Source organism: Lactuca serriola, chromosome 3, assembly GCF_051521515.1.
Source record: "Lactuca serriola cultivar US96UC23 chromosome 3, Lser_US96UC23_V15, whole genome shotgun sequence".
Taxonomy (NCBI): Eukaryota; Viridiplantae; Streptophyta; class Magnoliopsida; order Asterales; family Asteraceae; genus Lactuca; species Lactuca serriola.
In genome coordinates, this window is record NC_136410.1 from 20,410,862 (window position 1) to 20,426,267 (window position 15,406).

The following is a 15,406-nucleotide window of genomic DNA, read 5'->3' on the forward strand; positions in this document are numbered from 1 at the left end:
GCGCTCAACTCGAGGAGGAAACTCTGGTTGAACCGATTGACGAATCCATACCTCTTAGACGTTCCGAAAGAGTTAGAGTTCAACCCTAGTTATATGGTTTTCATATTACTACAGAAGGGAGCACGTATATTAGTGATAGTACACTAATAAATCTAGATGAACCTAACAACTATAAGGAAGCCATGGCAGGCCCTGAGTATGCGAAATTGAAAGACGCAATGGATAGTGAGATTCAGTCCATGTACGACAACCAAGTTTGGAATTTGGTTGACCATGTGCCCGGACGTAAGACGGTTGGGTGCAAGTGGATCTTCAAGAAGAAGATCGATATGGATGGGAATGTGCACACGTATATGGCGCGATTGGTTGCGAAGGGCCTTATTCAAACTCCCGAAGTTGACTATGATGAGACCTTCTCACCATTTGCCAAAATAAAGTCTATTAGGGTGATGCTAGCCGTTGCTTCATTTCATGATTATGAAATATGGAAAATGGATGTCAAAATTGCTTTCCTTAATGCGAAGTTGGCTGAGGATGTTTACATGGCTCAGCCAGAGGGTTTTGTCAATGCGAAGCATCCTAATAGAGTGTGCGAGCTTGAGAAGTCCATTTATGGACTTAAGCAAGCATCTCGCAGATGGAATCTTTGCTTCGATGAGAAAGTCAAAGAGTTTGGGTTTGTACGAAGCGAAGATGAATCATGTGTTTATGTCAAAGCCAGTGGGAGTATAGTTAGCTTACTCGTATTGTATGTCGACGAAATACTACTCATAGGAAACGACGTTCCGACACTGCAGGAAGTTAAGTCCTGGCTCAGGAAGTGCTTCGCTATGAAGGACCTCGGAGAGGCTTCTTATATTTTGGGAATAAGGATAGTGAGAGACCGAAGTAAGAGACTAATAGGAATTAGTTAGAATACTTACTTGGACAATGTACTAAAACATTTTAGTATAGAAAACTCAAAGAAAGGAGAATTACCAATCCAAAGTAATGGCAAGTTGAGTAAGACTCAAAGCCCGAGTACTGAAGCCGAGATAGCAGAGATGAGTCGACTACCTTATGCTTCCGCAGTTGGCTCGATCATGTATGCTATGACTTGTACTCGCCCTGATGTGGCCTTCTCTTTGAGCATGGTCAGTAGATATCAAGGGAACCCTAGAAAAGCACATTGGACCGCAGTCAAGAATATTCTTAAGTACCTTCAGAGGAAAAAGGAATGGTTTCTAGTCCTCGGAGGGAGTGATGACTTAAAGGTGCAAGGGTATAGTGACGCCAGTTTCCAGACTGACAGGGACAACTACCGTTCACAGTCGGGTTGGGCCTTTACCCTTAATGGAGGAGCAGTGACTTGGAAAAGTTTCAAGCAAGAAACCATAGCTGATTCATCGTGCGAATCAGAGTACATTGCAGCGAGCGAAGTGTCAAAGGAGGCGATATGGTTGAAGAACTTCATTGGAGACCTTGGAGTTGTACCTGAGATAAAAGAGCCTATGGAAATTTTCTATGATAATGAAGGAGCGGTTGCCTTGACCTAAGAACCGACGGATCATGGTAGATCTCGACATATCGACATAAAATATCACCTTATTAGACATCGGGTAGAAGAAGGACTCCTCGTATTAAAGAGGATATCGTCAAAGGATAACCCAGCAGATCCACTTACGAAGGGACTGAGTAGGGTTAAGCACTTGCAGCACGCTAGGAGCATTGGGTTGAAGGACGATATTAGTTAGGATTAGATAGTTTAGAAATGTGTAATAGATAAATGTAATTGACTTTTGATGATTAAATAAAGGAGTATTATTTAAAGTTACTATCTTGTGTTAATAATTTAACTATTGTTTCACTTTTCATGTTTTGACTTCCTGAATAATTGAGTTAATTAAGAATAATCGAATTATTCAAACGGTCCACAGTCGTTCATATGTTGGAAGTAGGTATGAATGAACACAGTCATGAATTAGTGTAGATTGTCTGAAAGGTATTAGACATAGCAAAGGTTTGCTACAACGTTCATAAGTACTTATGAATAAGTTTTGAGCATTGGAATAAACCCGCACTTGCTGGAATCACTTCATGGAATTTATCACGAGTGATCGCAAGACGATAATATCATATGGTCTTAAAACCAAGATATATGGTTTATTGTTTGCTAATTGATTGTGCATTAACAATGCGAAAACGCATGAGTAACTTGATGTTATAAAACACATTTTGTGTATAATATTATTAGTGAATAGTAAATACATATAAGTCGAAGTTTATCTGTTCCTTTTATCCTAAGAGGAAAAAAACCAATATCAGGGCCCCTTGATGATTTGATTTGACTTATGTGTCGGGCTGGTCAGGACTGAATTGTTGTGTTCAATTAAGTTCTATGTCAAATGAATCTGAGATCGAGAAACAAACTGTTGGAAAATAAGTATGACTATGTTCCATGAGATTTTCCGCACGATATCTAAAACAGAGGACTGTACGATCCCTTATCTAAACAACAGGTTGCTGATAAGATCAGAGTTCGACAGTGTCTTTGAGAGCTACGATTGCTAATCGAGTTATGCTTGCACTTATGGTTACTAGACTTATCCAAGTGGGAGACTGTTGGATTAGTGTCTTAGCCCATAACCATATTTGGTAAGTACTTGACCCGGTTGTGCATGGTCCTTTTGGGTTGCCTTCACCAAAGCAACTTGACTGGAGAAATAATAGAGAAAGAGGTTATTATGATTTATTAATATATTATAAGAATGATATATTAAAAGAGAAATCATATTTGTTTAATTAATATTGGTCAATAATTAATTGAAAATTAATTTTGTGATCAAAAGTAATTAATTAAACTAGAGGGGCTGAATTGTAATTATGTGATAGTTGCAAATTAGGGCAATGGATGCCTTATGGATAGGGTGGACGAATTCAAGGGGATAAGGCCCTTGAATTCGTCCAAGGATAAGGCTTCTAGACTTATCTTATGGGCTGCTTGGTGGGTAAGCAACCAGATAAGGATAAAGACTGAAACCCTAATCTCCACCCTATTTAAGGACCCCTTGGGTAAGGAAAATCGACCACTTGATCCCTAGAAGACCTAGAGCCGATTTTCTGCCTCTCCTCTCTGTCTCTCTCTCTCTCTCTCTCTCTCTCTCTCTCTCTTTCTCTCTCTCTCTCTATCTCTCTTTCTTCTCTCCATTTGCTCTTGGTGTTTGTGAGCCATTAGAGGTACTACACTTGTGGTACTTGCTTTCATAGACAAGGAGATTGAAGATTTGAGTTGTTATTACAATATAACAAGAGGTATGCAATTCTTTCTACCATCTAAATTTCGAAATACCTAGATGGATGCTAGGGTTCTTCTTGTGTTCATAATGTTGTGTATCTAATAGTGAAAACATAGATCCAAATCTAGGGTTGAATGCACACATAGGATTGTTTGTATAAAACCCATCATATTAGAGTATACACATCATACAATAACACAGATAACAATAAGTCAATTACAGCATATAAAGCAAATATGGATATTTGGGAAATCACCTTTCGATCTCCAGTTGTTGTACACATCACATATTCCCTTTTATGCTCTTGAAGTGAATATTTTCTAAAAAGGTTTATAAAAACTCCTAGCTGCATAGTTTGAGTTTGGAATCCGACGAGCATTCATCCCAATCCCTCAGACCTCAGCTCTGATACCAACTTTTAATATCCCGAAAACACAGGACAAATATTTCAATTTTAATAATGTTGCATTCAAAATAAATCATTATTTAAAAACACCATTATACAGAAATCAGAGTTACAATGAAGACAACACATAATCTCGAATCATAAAGTTGTTGATATGTGTATACAGTCTCGCCTTCACAATCCAATAAGTACATGCAAAATATTTAATTCACAACTATAAGCACAAATCTTTGCGGATTCCCCGAATATCTCATATAGCATAGCATATAACAACGTCCTTGGAACTATCAGAAATTCTATATATCACATATAGCATGCAATAAAACAGCTATGGGTTCTTAACTACCTTTGTAACATTCGGAATTTCAGGTATTATATTTATTCGTTGAATTTCAAGTTTTGTGGAAGAACTCGGTGAGTTGATGCATAGACTCACCGAGTAGAGACGCGAATCATTATCCGGGTGGATGGCTGGACTGAGCGAGTCCATGCTGTTGAATGAAACCCTAATTCCTCGGGGTTTGGGGCCTATTTAAGGGGCCTTATGGCCGTCATTTGCGGCTACCAGACCCCAGAGAGAAACCCTAAGTGAGCTAGAGCGTTTGTGAGAGGAAAGGAGTCATTTCTTGATCATTGTTAGTGTTTTTGCAAATAGAAGAGGACCAAGACAATAGGAGGCTGAAGAGGGTGCTAATCCAGTGATTCCAGGGCTTAGAGACTTCATTTTGAGGTATTCATTCGATCCTTCTTCAGTTTATGGTGTAATTCTTAGAGTTAGGGCTTTTTAGCCCCTTTAGAGGATGGTTATATGGAGTAATTGGTCCCCTCTCGTGTTGGCGCTGTAGATCTGGACCCAAAGCGGTCCAGAGACCCTTTTTCCTTGAGCTTTATGAGTGTTAATGGGGGTTATGAGCTTTGGATGTCATTTTAGAGGTCATATCTTCAAATAAGGCCTTTGAGCCTTTGCATGAGCACCAAGATGTTAGCTTTACGTGATTATAAGGCTTTGGGAAGCTGGATCTATAGTTTAGAGGAGCGGATCTGACCTCGGGAGGTCAGTTCAACTTGAGAATGGCATGAACTCGCCGAGTCCAATAGCCGACTCGGCGAGTAGGATGAGGGTTTTCCCGATAATCACACAGTTGGTGACTCACTGAGTTGGGGAAGTGACTCGGTGAGTCAGAGGGAATCTAGAGGAGAGAGTGCATGATGGTACTCGCTGAGTCAGGAGTCGGACTCGGCGAGTTGGGTTGGGACATTTCACAGAGTGTGATCTGTGATGATTTGCATAGTTGAGGATTGACTCAGTCAGTCGAAGGAGGACTAGGAGAGTGAAGAAAATGTGTGGACTCGACGATTCATAGTTGTGCACTCAGCGAGTTTGGTCAAGGTTTACCGTTGACTTTGTTGACTTTTAGGGTTAGTCAATGTTTGGACCTTAGAGTCATCGGAAGGGTAGGATAGTCTTTTACCCTTCCTAGAGGATGTATATATAGAGAGAGAGAGATTAGCGTAACCCTGAGGGTTGTATTAATTAGAGTATTTATTTCATGTGATTAGGCAGGGGCTAGACCAGAGTTTACCGAGTCAGAGATTTACTGAGATATCCGAGGTGAGTCTTCTCACTATACTTTACCTTGAGTAGGTAATCAGAGTTATGCGATACTGTGTTTGTATGCTATATATGTGTTATGTGTTGCACTGCATTATTCTATGTGATTTATGCTATGTATGTTTACAGAGTTAGAACTTGAAGGTTCACAGAGATAGAACCTGAGGGTTCACAGAGTTTGGGTGCACGGACCCACAAAGTTATAGCATCGAGTGGCTAATATGTGTAATATATGGTATTTTGGGGAACTCACTAAGCTTTGTGCTTACAGTGTTTCATGTTATGTGTTTCAGGTACTAGTGAGGATCGCGGAAAGGCGCCGACTTGATCAGTACACACACGGGATTTTTATGTTATGAGATCTTGGGATTGATATATGTTATGAATTGAGTTTTAAACAATGATTTTTTTATAAATAATGAATGAATTATGTTTTTATAAAATGCAAAAAATTGTTTTGAAATTTACGGTGTTACAAGTTGGTATCAGAGCCTTGGTTTGAGGGATTCGAGTACACCTACGGGCGTATTAGAACTCAAACTGAGGATTTGAGAAATATTTTCAAAAGAGAACCAATTTTCTAAAAAGAGTAAAAGATTTTTGGAAAACGCAGAGTAGAGTCGTGTGTACGATCAGTCAGCGCCCGAACGGTGATTTCCCAAAATACCCTTATGTTATATGCTTATGAGATTGATATGATGTATTCTCGTGCTAGAGTGGGCTACGTATTCCTATTAGGACTAGAGTGGCCTGATTTGTGATGCCTTAGCCTAGGGGGAGGTGACCTGCTATGAGATGCTTGAGAGTAAGTAGGTAGCAGTGAGGAGCTTATGAGAGATCTGTTAGAGAGTGGATTATGCATAATAGAGTTCTTGGGACTTGGGATCCTAGGAGGAGGACTTTGGGTGTATACTGACGTGGTGTGGATGGTAGTATTGGGCCCGTACTACTGAAAACACTGAGGCGGTGTACAGTTCAAGTAAGAATCTTTGGGATGCCAGGGATCAAGGAGGGATGATTTATCGAGTGCGAGTATGCTCGAGTGAGTTTCTAATATATCGTATGTTGTATTTCAGAGGTAGATCATGGTGAGGACATGTCAAGCGCCAAAGAGCAGCGAGACTAGTGATGAGGAGATCCGCCGGATCATCCATGAAGAGGTGGCTGCGGCCATCAGAGCAGAGATACCAAAGATGTTAGGGTCTATTAAGACCATGATGATTGAGACTTTTGACGAGCGTTATGCCGCTCTTTCTGAGGCTGCTGTTGCAGTGGCCACCACAGTCGTCGCTGCTGCTAGGCCGCAAGGGGGTGACTCGTTGTTGTTCAGGGAGTTCAGCAACACGAAGCCACTAGAGTTTGATGGGACGCAAGATCCGATTGCAGCGATGAGATGGGTATCTGACATTGAGGGGTGTTTCTATACATGCTCGTGCCCGGAGCACTTGAGGGTTTGGTTTGCACTGAACCAGCTTCGCCTGAGGGCGAAGGACTGGTGGAAGTTCGCGACAGCACACTATTCTCCAGCAGAGCTTGCTGCGGTGACCTTTCAAGAGGTTCACCTCCATGTTTCGTGATGAGTACGTTCCCTCGGTGGAACGGGATCGGTTGGCACAAGAGTTTTTGACCCTCAAGCAGGGTACAGAGTCTGTTACGGTTATTACCAGGATGTTTCATGAGAGGGCGATGTTCTTCCCTGAGCACGTGTCTACTGAGCAGGCATGTATGAGCTGTTATTTGAGCATTTTGAGGAGAGATATTCGGGAGTTCGTGGCGAACTCCTCGTATCGGACATTTGCCGAGCTTCAGGCAAATGCCCGGAAGAAGGAGATCGAGCTAGAGACTCAGGCTAGGGAGGAGGCGGAGTCTCAGGGGAGGGATCGGCGACCGGCACATTCCTAGCCGACAGCCAAGCGGGCCAAGCCCACTGATTCCAGAGTAGGGAGCCAGAAGGGCCGCACTTGTGGAAAGTGTGGCAAGGGTCATGATGGAGTTTGTAGAGCTGGATTTTTCTACAAGTGTTGCAAGGAGGGGCATATGGCCAAGGACTGCCCCAAGGGGTTTACAGTGTGTTTTCACTGCAACCAGACCGGACACCGGAAGGCCGAGTGTCCGCTATTGCGAGGGTCTGCATAGGGAGCTTCTCAGGGGTCTGCCCCTGCTGCTGTTAGAGCTTCTGATAGTCGGCCGGTGATGACCGAGACGCCGAAGGCTCGGGGGAGAGTCTTCCAGTTGACTGCAGAAGAGGTCCGTGCAGCGCCCGATGTCGTGGCTGGTATGTATTCTTTCATGTATTTATTTTAATGTTTGAGATTTTGTGCTTATATTATGATATAAGTATAGGTACTTTTCTTGTGAGTTCTGTACCTGCTTTGGTGTTATTTGACTCGGGTGCGAGTCGATCTTTTATATCGTTGACTTTTAGTCAGCACATCAGTACTAGTCGAGAGGCGTTGAGTCGACCTCTGAGAGTCTCCATCGCCGACGAGAGAGCAGTGTATGCCACGGAGGTGATTCGAGGATGTGTACTCAAGATTTTCGGTGTAGAGTTTCCTATTGATTTGGTCCCGATTGCGATGGGGGACGTCTGTGTCATCGTAGGCATGGATTGGTTGAGCAGATTTGGAGCAGTTATCGATTGCGAGCAGCAGCTGGTGACTATACGAGACCCAAGTGGTGGAGTTCTTACGGTGTACGACGAGGGTACCCGTCCCGATTCAGCATTTTGTTTGGCTGCTAGAGCGAGGCAAAGTCTACAGCAGGGCTGTAGTGGTTTTGTAGCGTATGTGATGGATACGAGAGTTGGTGCAGAGAGACCGAGTACGGTTGAGGAGGTTCCGATAGTACGTGAACTCCCGGGTGTCTTTCCCGAGGAGTTACCGGGTGTGCCTCCCGAGAGGCAGGTTGAGTTTCGCATTGATTTGATTCCAGGGGCAGCACCTATTCCCAAGGCGCCCTATCGCCTTGCACCTCCAGAGATGCAGGAGTTATCCTCGCAGCTTCAGGAGCTGCTGGAGAAGGGGTTTATATGGCCGAGCAGCTCGCCGTGGGGAGCACCAATCCTTTTTGTGAAGAAAAAGGATGGTTTGCACCGAATGTGCATAGATTATCGAGAGCTGAACAAGCTAACGGTCAAGAACCATTATCCTTTGCCGAGGATCGATGATTTGTTCGATCAACTGTAGGGAGCGTCTTGGTTTTCCAAGATTGATCTGAGATCTGGATATCATCATATGAGGGTGCGCAAGGAGGATATCCAGAAGACCGTATTCAGGACTCGTTATGGGCATTACGAGTTCGTGGTGATGCCATTCGGGCTCACCAATGCGCCTGCAGCGTTCATGGATCTCAGGAACAGGGTATGCAGACCGATGCTGGATCGATCAGTGATTGTGTTTAGGGGTGCAAATGAGCTGAGCCGAGCCCGAGCCTGGCCAGGCTCGGCTCGGGATCGTTTAAGTTATATAAGGCTCGAGCTCGAGCTCGAGCTCGACTCGATTCGAGCATCCTTATATTGAGCTCGGCTCGAGCTCGTAAAGAATTATACAAGCTCGGCTTGGGCTCGGGCTCGACTCGTTTATTATCTGACATGTCTAAATAAGCTTAAGCTCGACTTGAGCTTGTTAAGAAGCTCGTTTAATAATACCCTAAATCCATAACTCCCCTAATATGTTTTTATTTTAATATATATATATATATATATATATATATATATATATATATATATATATATATATAATATTAAATTATATTATATAAAGGCTCGTTTAGGCTTGCGAGCCTAATCAAGCTTAATGACATAGGCTTGAGCTCGAGCTCGTTTAATAAACAAGCTTAATATTAAGCTCGAGCTCGGCTCGGGCTCGTTTAAAATCGATTTCGAGTCGAACTTTTAACGATCCGATCTCAAGTAGCTCGCGAGTAGCTTGGCTCGTTTGCACCCTTAATTGTGTTCATTGACGACATTTTGGTGTATTTGAGATCCAGGGAGCAGCATGAGGAGCATTTGCGAGAAATCCTCAGTATGCTGAGATCGGAGAGGCTTTACGCCAAATTCTTCAAGTGCGATTTTTGGTTACGGGAGGTGCAGTTCCTTGGTCACCTCGTTAACCAAAAGGGGATTTTGGTCGATCCGGCCAAGATCGAGGCGGTGATGAGTTGGGAGGTGTCGAAATCTCCTTCTGAGATCAGGAGTTTTCTAAGGTTGGCTGGCTATTATCGGAGGTTCATCAGGGATTTCTCCAAGATTGTTGTTCCTCTCACCAGGTTGACCCGGAAGGGTGTGGTGTTCAGCTGGGGCCCAGAGCAGTAGGCCTCATTTGAGACTCTTCGCCAGAGATTGTGCGAAGCCCCGGTGTTGGCTCTTCCAGAGGGAATGGAGGACTTCGTGGTGTATTGTGACGCATCGATATCTGGGTTGGGCGCGGTGTTGATGCAGAGGGGGCATGTGATCGCGTACGCATCGAGGTAGCTGAAGCCCCATGAGGCAAGGTATCCCACCCACGATCTAGAGTTGGGGGCTGTGGTGTTCGCCCTCAAGATTTGGCGCCATTATCTGTATGGGGTTCGGTGTACGATATACACGAACCACAAGAGTTTGAAGTATTTGATGGATCAGCCAAACCTGAACATGCGTCAGAGGAGATGGTTGGATGTAGTAAAGGATTATGATTGCGAGATCCTATACCACCCGGACAAGGCTAATGTGGTAGCCGACGCCCTGAGTCGTAGGACAGAGAGCGCCCCGATTTGGGATATTTGTATGAGATTGTCGGTGATGACTCCGGTGTTGGACACCATCAGAGGGGCTCAGGCTGAGGCAGTGAGACCAGAGAACCGTAAGAGAGAACGAGTTATCAGACAAGTGTCAGAGTTCGTGACCAATAGTAGAGGGCTTATCACCTTCTAGGGTCGGATTTGGGTACCGTTTGTTAGAGGAACGCGTACCATCTTGATGGAGGAGGAGCATAGATCGAGATTCTCGATCCATCCCGGGGCCACTAAGATGTTTCTGGATCTTAAAAGGGAGTATTGGTGGCCCTGTATGAAGAGAGTGATGGGTTTTAGGCATAAGAACAGTCCTCTGTGCTCATACAAACCCTAATTCTTGGATTTAGGTTTCTCTATTGTACATGCTTTGAATCCAAGACTAATAAACTTAGATCTAACATATTATAAACTGATGTAGGGTTTATAGAATTACCTTTGATTGTTATATAGCAATAACAATCAATTTCCTTGCTTGGATTGGCCTTAGAAAGCTTAGTGCCTCAAGTGTTGCACCTCTAATGGAGTCACAAACACCTTATGCAACTTGGATGAAGAGGAGAAGAAAGGGGGCTGCCCAAAAACGACTACAAACCCTAGAGAATCAGTTGTCCACGTTTTGGGAGCCTAAGGGGTCCTTTATATACTTGTGTGGGCTGCTAGGGTTTCAGTCAAAACCCTAATGGACAGCTTAAACTCTAAGCAGCCCATGGAACTTTCTGGATAAGGCCATGGACGAAAATATGATGGGCTTCCATCATAATTTCGTTCACCCCTTATTCCTTTAGCATTCCTTAGCCCAATAACTCAATTATCCAATAATTGCAGTCCAGTCCCCTAAATTTAATTAATCTCTTTTAGCCACAAAATTAATTCATAATTAATTATTGACTAATATTAATTAAACAATATGATTTCTCCTTTAATATATTATTCTCATAATATATTAACAAATCATATTTAAACCTCTCTCTTCTTAATTCATCCTACATATTGCTATGGTGAAGGCAACCCAAAAGGACCATGGTCATAATCGGGTCAAGTTCATACCAAAAAATCGTTTTTTTTCAATAATTAATTCAACATAGCATCACATACAACTGAAACCAATCAAGGCTCCGATACCACTGATGGGTTTTAGGCATAAGAACAATCCTATATGCTCATACAAACCCTAATGCTTGGATCTAGGTTTCTCTATTGTACATGCTTTGAATCCAAGACTAATAAACTTAGATCTAACATATTATAAACTGATGTAGGGTTTATAGAATTACCTTTGATTGTTATATAGCAATAACAATCAATTTCCTTGCTTGGATTGGCCTTAGAAAGCTTAGTGCCTCAAGTGTTGCACCTCTAATGGAGTCACAAACACCTTATGCAACTTGGATGAAGAGGAGAAGAAAGGGGGCTGCCCAAAAACGACTACAAACCCTAGAGAATCAGTTGTCCACGTTTTGGGAGCCTAAGGGGTCCTTTATATACTTGTGTGGGCTGCTTGGGTTTCAGTCAAAACCCTAATGGACAGCTTAAACTCTAAGCAGCCCATGAAACTTTCTGGATAAGGCCATGGACGAAAATATGATGGGCTTCCATCATAATTTCGTTCACCCCTTATTCCTTTAGCATTCCTTAGCCCAATAACTCAATTATCCAATAATTGCAGTCCAGTCCCCTAAATTTAATTAATCTCTTTTAGCCACAAAATTAATTCATAATTAATTATTGACTAATATTAATTAAACAATATGATTTCTCCTTTAATATATTATTCTCATAATATATTAACAAATCATATTTAAACCTCTCTCTTCTTAATTCATCCTACATATTGCTATGGTGAAGGCAACCCAAAAGGACCATGGTCATAATCGGGTCAAGTTCATACCAAAAAATCGTTTTTTTTCAGTAATTAATTCAACATAGCATCACATACAACTGAAACCAATCAAGGCTCTGATACCACTGATGGGTTTTAGGCATAAGAACAGTCCTATATGCTCATACAAACCCTAATGCTTGGATCTAGGTTTCTCTATTGTACATGCTTTGAATCCAAGACTAATAAACTTAGATCTAACATATTATAAACTGAATTAGGGTTTATAGAATTACCTTTGATTGTTATATAGCAATAACAATCAATTTCCTTGCTTGGATTGGCCTTAGAAAGCTTAGTGCCTCAAGTGTTGCACCTCTAATGGAGTCACAAACACCTTATGCAACTTGGATGAAGAGGAGAAGAAAGGAGGCTGCCCAAAAATGACTAGAAACCCTAGAGAATCAGTTGTCCACGTTTTGGGAGCCTAAGGGGTCCTTTATATACTTGTGTGGGCTGCTAGGGTTTCAGTCAAAACCCTAATGGACAGCTTAAACTCTAAGCAGCCCATGGAACTTTCTGGATAAGGCCATGGACGAAAATATGATGGGCTTCCATCATAATTTCGTTCACCCCTTATTCCTTTAGCATTCCTTAGCCCAATAACTCAATTATCCAATAATTGCAGTCCAGTTCCCTAAATTTAATTAATCTCTTTTAGCCACAAAATTAATTCATAATTAATTATTGACTAATATTAATTAAACAATATGATTTCTCCTTTAATATATTAGTGTCATAATATATTAATAAATCATATTTAAACCTCTCTCTTCTTAATTCATCCTACATATTGCTATGGTGAAGGCAACCCAAAAGGACCATGCTCATAATCGGGTCAAGTTCATACCAAAATAGTTATGGACTTAGACACTAATCCAACAGTCTCCCACTTGGATAAGTCTAATAACTATTTTCCGTATAACTTCAGAACCTGATCAACAATCGTAGCTTTCAAAAGCTGCTGTCAACTCTGATCTTATCAGATAGTGTGTACTCTAGATAAGGGATTATATATTCCTCTATTCTCAAGATATCGTATAGACAAAAGACATGAATTTCAATCATTCTCTCTATACTGTTTCGCGACTTCTGATTTATGACGACTGATAACAGACTACAATTGAACACATCAACTTAGTCCCGGCTTGGCCAAGCGCTTAGGTGTCATCACTAAATCATCGAGAGGCCCACAGATATCGCTTTTATCCCACTTTGATTAAAAGGAATGGATAAACTTTAACTCATATGCTTGCTTGCATTTACTGATCGAATCATACACAACAATAAGTTTTATAACACCAAGTTACTGGTGCGTTTACTTATTATCAATGTGCAACCGACCAACAAATAACAACTCACATGTCTCGGTTTCAAGAATATACAATATTATCGTCTCACTAATCACTCGTGATAAATCTATGAAGTGATCCAAGTGAGCGTGGGTTTAATCCAATACTCTAATCTTATCAAAGCACTCATGAACTCTGCAGCAAACTTGTGCTATGTCTAAACACTTCAGACAATCTACAGACAGATTCATGACAGTCTTTATTCATACCTACTCCCAACGTATGACCGACTGTGGATGTTTGAATAACCTAGTTATTATGGAAGTCAAAACATGCAAATTGAAACATAACAATAATACTTAATCCTATATGGCCTCAAACTTGTGAGAGTAAATAAAACACTTCTATTTAACAACCATATTGATTACTCATTATTATCGTTTACTGTTTCAGAAAATCAACTTATTACTTAACTTACAACAATAGTTGTCCCATGCATAAACCATGCACACTATGTTTCCTATGGTCCTTACATTGTGAAATAGATCAATTGAAAAACCCTTTCAATGATGCTCATTTCACAATTCCCAATCCTTATCATTAGTGTAAGAACACAAGGTTCTTTGCTACTATTAGAATATGCTAGATTCTAACATCTTATGCAACAATCCTTTCATAAAGTCATAGCACAAAAGTCACCAAGACTTGGCTAATGAAATTTTGAAGTACTCTATTGGACATTGTTACAAGAGAATTCCATAGACGTGAAGTCTCACATTCAAAGTACATTCATTTGAACATCCTTCCTGCATAAAAGTTTCTAATCTAGGCATAGAATCTCAACATCCAACTCCCAATATGGAAACATTTCCACATTTGCCATATGACAACTCATTCTTAATAGAATCTTATGTATTCATAATAATGTCGATATGGTCCATTCAATACCATACTTCCAACTACTCACAAGCGACCAATCCTCAGCGAACTTTGGATCATCCTTTGATAGTTGTTTAATTATTTTAGTCAAAACCAATTCTAGTGCTTTTTCCCTCTTAATGCGCTAGACATTTAGAAAATTTTAGAATGGTAAAATATTATAACATTTGCAATCGATCCTATACCCGAAGCGTATGGGACACGATGCATAATGTCTTACATAAAGATATGATACTTTACCAATCTTTTGCCATAATATTTTATGTGTCATGTTCTCACAATTCGAACTATGAAGAGGGATGTCGTAATCATAATCGAATTTTAAGAACACACAATGTATCCTTTGACTGAAAATATTAAAATTTCTCAATCTAAGCTTTAGATTTTGAAACGAAGTATAATATTCTCTCCCTTAATTATATTAAAACAACTTTTCAACCCATGCAACTTTGCAAATTGAATCTTTGTTTTTCTATAATTAATATTGCTAACTTGCAATACTTGCCATAATAATCATACAAGCATAACACTTATGCTCCCACTATCATGATGATTATTATCATATAAGCATAACACTTATGCTCCCACTAGCTTTGACATGTATTCAGAAAACAAATGAACTTTCAGAAAACAATGCCTATTGAATTTCTGAAATTCATATTTCTAATACCAGATGCTTCGATAAGCCTTTATCTAGGCTTCTTAACCTTATACACCTTTGTCTTAGATAGCTCATATGTGTGTTTAAACAATTCAAAACTTATGTTACTAAGTTCCAAATGTTGAAACTAATTGCCAAATCTCACAATTCGAACTATGCAAAGGGATGCCGTAACCATAATCGAATTTTAAGAATACAATTTTCACAATCGCTATCTTCTTAAAATCTCTTTTAGTGAAAGCATTTCCTCACAATCATTTTCATGAAGGAGGGAATCTTATGACACTTAGATTTTATGGTGTATGAGTTCCTATCCATGTGAATTTGCCAAAACCAAGATTTGCGACAAATCCAAACTCATATGGACTGAACTTTCTTAATCTTGATTTCTTGCCTTATGGTAACACGAGTGCCCACCATGTCTTCCAAGTAGTTTAGTAACTTGTCCTTACATATCAATGTACTTTCCATCGACTAAGACTCTAGTATGCATTCAAATGAGAACTCATAGAACTCACATACACAATTAACTCAATTGGAATGGCACAAAAACAAAATAATGTCAGCACGAT